At 31.5% G+C, this 10,924-nt stretch overlaps 1 long non-coding RNA gene across 3 annotated transcripts; it reads right to left on the reverse strand.

Annotated features, from left to right (window-relative positions):
* Nucleotides 1-5,748: 5,748 nt before the first annotated feature.
* LOC136231365 (uncharacterized) lies at nucleotides 5,749-8,566 on the reverse strand. 3 transcript variants are annotated; one of them, XR_010689770.1, is made up of 6 exons: nucleotides 8,282-8,564; nucleotides 8,040-8,189; nucleotides 7,074-7,117; nucleotides 6,335-6,492; nucleotides 6,073-6,199; nucleotides 5,749-5,995 (listed from the first exon to the last, which is right to left on the reverse strand). It is a non-coding gene; the product is annotated as an uncharacterized lncRNA (long non-coding RNA). The 3 variants fall into 3 exon arrangements; XR_010689769.1 differs by having other exon boundaries at nucleotides 7,074-8,189; nucleotides 8,282-8,566; XR_010689768.1 differs by having other exon boundaries at nucleotides 6,335-8,189; nucleotides 8,282-8,566.
* Nucleotides 8,567-10,924: the final 2,358 nt, after the last annotated feature.

Here is a 10,924-nt window from a genome sequence, read left to right on the forward strand (position 1 = left end):
TGGATTAGCCTTTGAATTTTATATCATTACTTTAATTTTTTATCATAAAAGCTTCAAATTAAATGAGCATTTATTATAAAAAAAGCTTAAAGCTTTGTTTCGATTAGTAGCTTATGTTTGTTTTAATTGTTGTGATTAGTTGTTCGTTGTCGTTAGTTGTTTGATATTAGCTTAATTATGATTAGCGTTCGATGAAATTGTGATGAACTATTGTTATTAGTATGTTTTAATTCTATTGTATATTATTGTTAGTTGTTTGATATTAGTTTATTTATATTAGTATTTGATAAAATTGTGATAAATCATTGTTGTTAGTACTAAATTTAAAATATTTAATATGTATATGCTTTAAATCAGCCAATTAATAAAATTATCAACAAATAAATTTATAATAGTAGGAATCTAAATTAAAAATAACAAAAATAGTGAAAAGAACTGAATAAAAAAAAAAGGGCGGCCCGATCGCACTAAGGGTGTACTGGGGGCAAAGCTTTCTCCTGCCAATTTATTTGGCAAGAGGCCGCTCCTAAGACTCGAACCCGTGACTTCTTGGTCACACGACAATAACGTTTACCGTTGTGCCAAGGCTCGCCCTCTGAAAAGAACTGAATAAAGAAGTAAAAAAATAAATAAATGTGAATATGGTTTTCTTTTGAAGTTTTAGTCTATATATATTTTTTATATGAACAAAATTGCCCTTAATTGTATATTAAAAAAAGCTGTCTATATATATCAATATTTTTATACTTATGTAGTCAAATTTGACTATTGACTGTAACAAATGATTAAAGAGTTATTGAAATATAATATAATCGTAATGGAATGAAATGGAATAGTTCTATTATCATGGTTGGTTGATAAATTAAAAAAAATGATGGAATGTAATTACTATTAAATTATTTGTTTTGCTTAGTTACTTATAATCATAAAATTTTATTCGCACAATTAAAATTAACAAAAAATATGAAAACGTAAAAAATGAAAAAAAAATGCCGAAAACGGAAAACATGAAAAATGTGAAAAAATGCGATAAACAAAAAAAGAATTTGAAAAATAGAAATTTTTTGAGAAGGATCAGAATAGGAATTACCAATTTCTTTTAAACCGTGTGAAATACTTTTAACTTGTTGATAATAGGTCTAGTCATGGTAGGTAGATGTAAATATTTGTTTGACTATAAATTTCATCATTATTCTATTAATTTGCTTTGTTAAATGTAAATAATGTGGTTATTAATTTGATTTTTGTTTATGACTGTGGTTATTAATTTGATTTTTATTTACTTTTGCATTTTTATAAAAATGTTTAATATTTAGAGGCGGCAATAATTCTTTTATAGCTTATTGATTGTGAGAGGGTGTATATGTATACCTAATGTTTGTGGAAGTAAATAATTTTAGATTTTTTTTAATAAAGACCGAGGATGGGGAAGAGAAAGAAGATGACACATTTCAACTATGTTGTCATCCCTGGAACAACCAACCCAACCCGGAACCCAATATTATTAAGAGAAAAAATGAAAAATCTTACAAGAAAGAGAAAAAAATATGCGAACTAAACAAAGAGAAATTGATCTACAAAATAAAAATCATCATAAATATAAGAATCGCAGAACTTTGGTGAAGAATCCCATCAATTAATCTCATTTGTTGACACGTCGGAATGAGCAAGAGCATCAGCCACCATATTAACCTCTCGATAAATATTGGAAGCAACAATCTGATGTCCTCCATGAATCGTTGGCAAGTAAGCCATCGTTGCTAGAGAATCCAAAGAACTTGAACTAATTTCATTTTAATTAAATTCACTAGGTAACTCGAATCACTTTCAATCCAAAGAGAATGCAGCCCTTATCTCAAGAAATAGTGATTGCAAAAATTACAGCTGATAGTTTAAATGCTAAATCAGTTTAAACAGCAAAAGCAAAAGCGTCAGCGTCTCGAGGAAATCCCTTAGCTTTCCGAAAAGTACCTCCAGCGCCTGCTCTACTAGGATTATCCGAAACAGGCACGTCTGTATTAACTTTAAGCCAACCCGAGGGAAGAGGACGCCAAATGACCCTAATGACTTAATGACCTTGAATTTGACTCCGAGATATGTAAAAGGGATCGTGACAATCAGGATACCCACCAAATCCATCAACAAAGCAGCTTTTGGGAGGTGGTAGAACTGTCTAAAAAAGTTGCAGACTTATCAAAGACTGAGTGATAAAGTGTGCATATTACGAACAATGGCCTTGAGAAAAATAAGAACATCATCAACATAAAGCAAATGGGATGGAAAAGAAACCCCCGCGAGAATAAATGATAGGGTCGAGTTGATTGTGTGCTACAAGGTCAGACAACCAACAACTTAAGAAATCTTTTGCCAGTGCAAAAATAATAGGAGAAAGTGGATATTCTTAGCGAACACCACGTGAACAAGAAAAATAACCCCTTGGAGATTCGAGCAGAGGTCGTGATATTAAGAAGCGAATCTCAAAATTTCAATGAAAATCCAAAAGCTTCCAGAATCAGTAGAATGAAATTCCAATCTAACGTATCAAAGGCCTTTCTAATATCGATTTTTAGCACCATATTTCCTCCGAAGTATTTTTTTTTTGCTACTGATTAACTCCCTCCCAAGCCGCAACAATACATTGATTAATACTCCTTTTGATAGGGGAATCAAGTAATGTTAGTTATTAATTTGATTTTTCTTTATGTTTTCATTAGATTAGACTGCATCTTAGTCTGTTGCAAGTTCCGTATTTTTTTATGTTGTTTCGTTATTTTTGTTTTTCCGTTTTTTAATTTTTTCGCTTTTCATGTTTTTGTGTTTTTTTTCCAGTTTTCTAGTTTTTTTTTTTTTTTGTTTTAGCATTTTGATGAGTGTCCGGTAGAGTGATAATAATATGATGATAAGTGTGTGCTAGGGTTATGGCTATGATCTTTCCAAGTGCTTTAACTCTACTAGACGCTACTACGTAGGGGCAAGTGTACCCCGTCGTATCAAGTAATAATCTGGTAAAGACCGGGTATCGAATCCACAGGATTTATGACCACAAGTATTAAACTACTCGGCTTTACACGTTATCTAAGCGGTGAATACTTTAGACTTGAGTTTGGTGACAACTATAAACTACTCCTAAACTATGGGTGAGACAATTTTCATGTATTTCAAACCCTTTTAGAGTGATACGGATAATGATAAGTTATAACATATGACAAACAACACGAAACATATACAATTAATAATTTACTCTTGCAAAGACGACTATTTATAGACCGAACAACTCCGTGAGGTTCTAGGGTCGTGATTTCCCCTTAAGGCGACTCTAATTCTTAGGATCAGAAACTAGGGCCCGTAAGTTCCGTGGCTCGTCAATTCCTACGGTTTCCGGATTGTCAACTCCGGTAAGGCAACACCTATGTGATTCCTAATAGATTTCGGAGCTCGTAAACGACCTACACAATAATCAATTATAAGTATCAAAGCAAACAATAAACAATAACACGTATAGTGAAAACGGAATTGTAAATCACGTATTATAAATATGGATTACGAAAATACGAGATACAACCAAGCCTAGTACATAGAAAGAGTACAAGCTAATTAACAAGTAGAAAGGGAAGAAGAGTCGGCCCTTAGGACTAGCTAACCGGACTCAAAATCGTCTCTTAGGACTTGGAGGTGGAACTCTCGAGCTTGGTGAATGCGGATGGAGCGGAACTTCGGCGGAGTAACGGGAGGATTATACAAGCTCTCAAGGTGTAGGGAACTTTAGTACATAGAAAATTGAATGAATAAATGAGTGCTAATCACTCTTATTTATACATCAAGCTCGGGAGTAGAATCGTAAATACACAAGTTACATTATTTCTGTAGTTTCCCCATGGCACGCCCCGCGTGTTTGCCAATTCCGTTGATAATTTCCTGCATGTGGATCATATTCAGACATGTTGTCTCAACCACGCCCCGCGTGGACAGGAAGACGCCCCGCGTGGTGTCTGTTGACTTCGTGGGACCATGCAGTCTGACTGCTATGATTGAGAGGGCATTGTTTTACGCTCCGCGTGGTTGCTTCTACGCCCCACGTGTATCAGTGAATTTTACTCCTTTACTCGTACCTGCGAAGTACAATTCTCGAGAGCCGAGTTAGCTTGACATTTATTTTTCTGAAATTAATTGAAAACAAAGGAAATTAACCAAAAGTATAAAATTTATTTTTATTTTGTTATTTTATTAAAAACACATTATTTTTGTAATTAAACTTACTTATTTAGTCCAAAATTAACCCGTAAATCACGCTAAAAGATAGGGACAAAACGTCCCTATCACATTTAATAAGAATTGTGGATAACAAATATGAATAATAAAAATACAAGAGCTAGTCGTAATGGGGATTCATATTTTTTTTATTTGCCCATTACATAAATTTATAAAGAAAACTTGAGTGATGTATTTGTGATTCCATTATGACAAAAACAATATGACTAATTTAAACATGGTGATGAGCCTCCATTATAATGGCATTTCATTACAACGTCCATTGCGGCATAACAAATCGGGTCTTGGAAATTATATAATTATTTCTTATAAATATGGATCAACTAGTGTAATATAAAAAAAATATAAGGACAAACAAATTGTTTATTTAAAGGAAATATAAAGCCAATAATTGCTTTTTGAAAAAAAAAACAATATAAAGTCATAAAAAAATATAAGGACAGACAAATTGTTTATTTAAAGGAAATATAAAGCCAATAATTGGTTTTTGAAAAAAAAAAATATATAAAGTCATCGATGTAATTTATCTGAAAAAGAAAACAATATATATGGTTTAAGAGTAAAAAGAGTAACAAAGAGGTGTAAAAAAATAGGGATAAACTAGTTTTAGACCCGTGCTTTGCACGGGTTTTTTATTCAGTTTTGTGACAATTATATTAATATTTAAAAATTTACATATTAAAACCTTGTGAATATATAAAATATTTGCTTCGAAAGAATGTTGATTGCGGCTGATATAAAATCCTACAACATTTGATTGTTAAATCTTTAATATAAATTATGAAAAAAAAACTTCAATTTTTCGGTTCTTGTTTTTCAAAATTTCATATGGTTTTTTTAATTTTTCATTAAAAACTTCGTGTAATCAGTTGATTTTATTGATACCATTATTAAATAATGATTAATAAAAAAAAGTAATTATTTATTATTATTAGGTATGGAAATTCGAAGCTATATTTCATTATATATAAGATTTAATTAATTGTAAGAATAAATTAATTAAATAATTAACAGCGTATTATTCAGAAATATTAATAAAAGACTTCAATGTGTTTGATAATTTGTAACTTTAAGTAGAAATAAATTATATGCTAGAGAGTTTATAAGCGAGTTATTCCCCGCTGCACCAAAATAATGCCAATCTCACCATAACATCAACTGAAAATTAAATGAATATTTATAAATTTAACATAAATAAAGAAGAGCGAAAATCTCTTATTATCCAATAGGTTGAAAAGCAACTTATTGTATCAACGACTGCAGTGCTGCTTTTTTTACTAACAAAGCAACTCAAATTTTTTCCTAAATGCTTTGTTTTCTCCTTTGAGCATGGGATCGCTTGGCGATCGACAATTCATTTTCTCAACTTTGAAATTTTCATTTCATCAATAAACTGAAAAGTGAAATAGAGTATTGGACTAAAAATTGAAATAGAGAAATGGATGCAAGCCACCTATTGTATGAGGTGCAACAACAACATCAATGAACTGCAAGGCTGCTTTTTTTTTATATAAAATTAGGAAACGTAAAAAGACTGTCTCATAACAAATAATACTGTTCAACAAAAAAAGACAGGTGATTATGAGTAAGTTAAAAAAAACTGAACTCAAGGGCCAAATCTGATTAATAAATCTGATAGATTTTAATCCTAAAAGAACAACCTCATCCAAGTATTTGACGTGAACAATGTCGTAAATGTTGGGTTGCTGTCCAATTTGTGCAAAGGCTGAAGCATAATGAAATTGATCAGAAAAGCTAACACTATCTCAATAGGAAGTAAAAATAAGGAAATTGTGAAAGTACCTAGCGAGAAAAGACCGATGCCAAGGCCTGGTTGGAGATCAAGAACGATGGCGCTCAATTTCGAAATTAAACTTATTGAAAGAGATGATGTTAACAAACCGAAATGAAAAAAAACTTATGGATCAACCTGTAAACATTGAGCAAAATCTTCATTTGCCTACTGTGAGAGTGGAAAGACATAATAGGGAATTCAAGTACAGAAAACAAAAATCATATCTACAAACAAAAGTGATGAAAAAAATCAATTAACTGTGGAACGAACCTCGAACCAGAAGCGATTACAAAAGTGGAATCTGGAAACATAAGGAAAAGAGAGGGATGGGGAGCACATATAACTTTTGACTTAGAATTGAGGCCTGCTGGAAAGCACTTGAATAATGTATAACGTGAGAGTCTGTGGTGGAAAGCGTATGAAGAAAACTGTTATAAAGAAAGCCAGTCAGTAATAAAGAATCAAATATATATACAATTAACCCTATATATCAAAAAATAAAGGCCAAAATAACTACTTGAAGATAAATTGATGGAAGCAACAAAGGCTCCAACAGCCACCACTTTTACATTTTTTTACTAAGCATGAAAAAGTTAACATTGAATGGTAGAAAGAACTCTCAAAGAATTAAAAAAAAATACAATTTTTTTAAAAATCTAGTGCAACATAGAAGTATCTCCCTCTAAGTCATTTAGAAACACAAAATTCTGATATACCAGTTTGAGGAAATGAAAGCAAATATAAAAACCATAGACCCTTCTTGGTTCGAATATGAATCATAGAATCTTGCCATATTTATTTCCTAAATGCATCTGATCCCATTGACAATTGAAGAAAGGGTAGTATTACAAATTCCCAGAAGTGAAACACTAAAAAACACAGCCCATGTATGAAATGATGCAAAAGTTGAAGGCGAAGTTATACTATATAAAAAAAGAATCAATTGAATTGATAATCATTAGGCAAATGAAAATGGTATATCAAACTCATTAAGTGAATTCCAACTTACCCGAGATTCAATGAACAAAGAAACTCAATGATTTGACACTATTCCTGCTACGACAAAAAAGAATTCAGAGTAACTGTAGCATTTTGATGAATTAGTTTTCTCAAAAAATTGAGAGAGCTGTTAGTCAAACAGCAGTTGAGGAAAATTCCCAGAAAACAAACGGTTACCGCATTAACGCAGTCTGAATTAGGAAAAAACATGTGGTTCAGAACTACAAAACCAATTTTGCCAATTTAAGGGATTCTATAGAACCCATAACTCCTATCAACAAACAGATTGCAATTAAAAGAAATAAGGAAAGAGAGCAAAAACAAATGAATTTGTGCGTGACAAAAAAGAGAGATTCAAAATTAGAAAAGGAAACGTTTACCTTAGACAGTCGATCACATGAAGTTAAATAACCAAAACCAATTAAAAAACAAACTTGACTGGTAGGGTTAAAAAAAATATAGAGTGTCGAAAGTCCAAAGATCTTGATTTATACTTATATTTATTAAGGATAAGCTACCAAATTAGGCTCAACGTACAAAATAGCATCAATATAAGCTTAACGTTTAAAAAAGGTCCAATTTAGGCTTGGATAACGGATTGGACACGCCATTCATATAAAGCCGTTAAGAACAGAATTAGAAATCGGCAATTCGTATGCTTCCTAATAAGTAGCCTAATTAAGAATTCAAGTAATTAAAACAATTAATTAGAATTAAAACAAATTACCTCATTGCCTTTGTCTGTAAGGTTTGAACATATAGAGAAAACATATGAACATTCAAATCTGAAATATATCTCATATTAACATTCAAATCTGAAATACATCTCATATTCTAATCCAGTGATAGAATCAAATGAAGGATGAGGCAATTGAAGGCATATAAAATCCCTGGTTGATATATTACATATATGGTGAAACAATTAAAAAATAGATATTGAAATTGAAGAACAAACACGAAATTGAAGAAACCGTACCTGAAGGAGAAACGGTAATAGCAGCAAATCCTCCTAAAGCAAATCCTTCAGAATGGAATTAAAAAAATTGGGGATTTGTTCACCAAACATCATAACAACAGAACAACGCTCATTTGAAGAAGAATTCTGAAAGTATCAGGAACATATGGTCTGCAAATAGGAAGTTGACAGAGTTGCATATAGAGACTTTTGAGATTTGAAACTAATTTAGATAGAATTAATTGCAATTGGAATGAATATACCTGGCCAAACCTACTCGAATTTGGAGCAAAAAAAAAACAGCAAGATTCGAGAATACATATTCGTTGAAGGCTGGATCTATCTCGAGTGAATAATCAAGCAGAGCAAAATACAAAGGAGAAAGGAAGAGGGAATAGATTCAATCTTTCAAAAATGTTGATTGCCATTGTTGAGAAGACCCATATGTGAATAACATAGGACGTGTGTGCAGAGAGAAACTGCCAAATCGTGGAAGAAGAAACGGTACTGAAAGTAGAAACCGTAATTTTGGGAAGAGGAAATGTAGAGGAAATATAATTTTGAAAAGTTGATCCAAAAAACAAAAATGCTAAAAATTCTAAAAATTACACATCAGCTATAATAATTTAACAAAATGACACATCATCAACTTAACTACTGATTTAGTATATTGTATATATAGATTATAATATTGGCCATTGAAACCTTTACTCATTTTTTAAATATAATCACTGAGCTTCAAAATATAATATAAAATTCACTCAATTTTATAATTTTTAATATTAAGACCATTAAATTTCAACGCACGCTTCAGAATGATTGTTGACGGCCTCAAAATATTCATAATATTAGTTAGGTAAGGTTCAATGATCATGAGTGCAGGGCCGGTCCTGATAATTTCTGGGGCCTATGCGGAATAATAAATAAAAGCCCTTTAATAAAAACATTTTACGTAAAAAAAATTAAAATATATTTCAATATATGATAAACAAAAAAGTATTTCATTAATTTCTTATTTATCTACATGTTAAATCTATTTGATTAAAATAAAATCAATTGCCACATGTATATATCACGTGTCAAAATTTGTGTCATTTTGCAAAAAATAAAATAAAATAACAAATCGATTAATTTTTCATCCAAAATGAGTTAAAGGTCACTTGTGGAAATATTTGAATGGGAAAATGTTATCAAATGGTGTGACAAAATTTTGCATACCACATGGACCAAATAAAAGTTTAATTCTTAAATTAACCCTCAATCAATATTCAAAAAATCAATTGCACCTTTTTTAAGTTTAAAATATTAATTATTTACACCCTTTAAAATCTAAATAAATTTTAAGGCTTTTTACATGAATATGACAATTAGTTACAAAATTACAATTAAATCTTTTTTTTTTTGGGTAGGGAAAAGAAAGTAAAAACAAAACACCAAGACAAGTTAGCCCGGTATTAGTCTAGGAAAGCTAATCCCCACATTATCTTCAGACAGCAAAGACCTAAGAAAATCTGGAGGAGAAGAAAAAATAGAGACGTCCAAAGCCCTCTCATGACCTTATGCAGCAAGCCGATCTGCCACCCGATTCTGCTCTCTGTAAACATGGCAAAAGTTGATAGAATCGAAAGAAGAGTAAATCCTTCTAACATCCTTAATTAAATTCTGGCTCCCTAAACACAGAGCCCTTTTATCAGAAATCACATTGACTGCTTCGAGATTGCCCGTTTCCACGAGTAACTTATTAAATCCTTAATTTATAAGCCTTAATCTTTAAAATATATTAAAAATAATAATTTTATTAGTTTGATACAATTGTAAGTAAGTTTTTAAATATGTAAATTTCTTAATATTAATATTTGTATACATATATATAGGAAGCCAAATATTTATTTATTTATTTTTTTTTGAGAAAAAAAGAATCTGCTTACAAAGGGATATAATCTTTTTTTGAGAACCAAATATTTATTTATTTACTTTTCGATCAAATCCGGACTCGTTTGTGAACCAAATCATGGATCGTGAAAGAGGTCGTAAAGGGAAAGACAAAATGGTAAGATTTACAGTTTTATTTCGTTGATTTTCGCTCTGTTTTGTGATCTGTGGGGTATTTAAAAAAATCGCCGGAATCGCAGTCGGACGTATGAACATCACGCCCGACCTGTGGTTCCGGCGTAAGGGAATCACGCCCGACCAGTGGTGCGGGCGTGATAGCCACATGCCCGCACCACAGGTCGGGCGTGATGCGCTTACGCCCGAACCACTGGTCGGACGTGATGTTCATACGCCCGACCAGTGGTCTAGGCGTGATTTGCATACGCCCAAGGTTTTTTTTTTTTAAAAAATACATTATTTATAATTTTATTAATTTAGTGTAATTTTATAATTTTAGTATAACTTTAGTATAAATTTAGTATAATTTTAGCATAATTTTCTAACTTTAGCATAATTTACATTATTTACAATTTTATTAATTTAGTGTAATTTATAATTTTAGTATAACTTTAGTATAATTTTAGCATAATTTTATAACTTTAGTATAATTCAGTATAATTTTAGCATAATTTTATAACTTTAGTATAATTTACATTATTTACAATTTTATTAATTTAGTGTAATTTATAATTTATATGTTACCATTTTTTATTAACTAGATGTAATTTTTTTTTGTAGACGGAGCGGCCTACTAGGAGTGGAAAATCCATCCCGTCATCTGCTCGTCGTCTAGATATGGACGACGAGGATGATACACCACGCCATACGAGATTGCATGGTATTGATATATCCAGTCGTAGGCGGAGAGGGGCTGCAACGGACCAGTTGAGGAGGAGACCGATTGTGGAGCAGCCCGATATTGATGGATCAGAGGGGGCGACGGATTTTGGTGACAGAGAGCCTGATAGCGATAC

Source organism: Euphorbia lathyris, chromosome 5 (assembly GCF_963576675.1).
Source record: "Euphorbia lathyris chromosome 5, ddEupLath1.1, whole genome shotgun sequence".
NCBI lineage: Eukaryota > Viridiplantae > Streptophyta > Magnoliopsida > Malpighiales > Euphorbiaceae > Euphorbia > Euphorbia lathyris.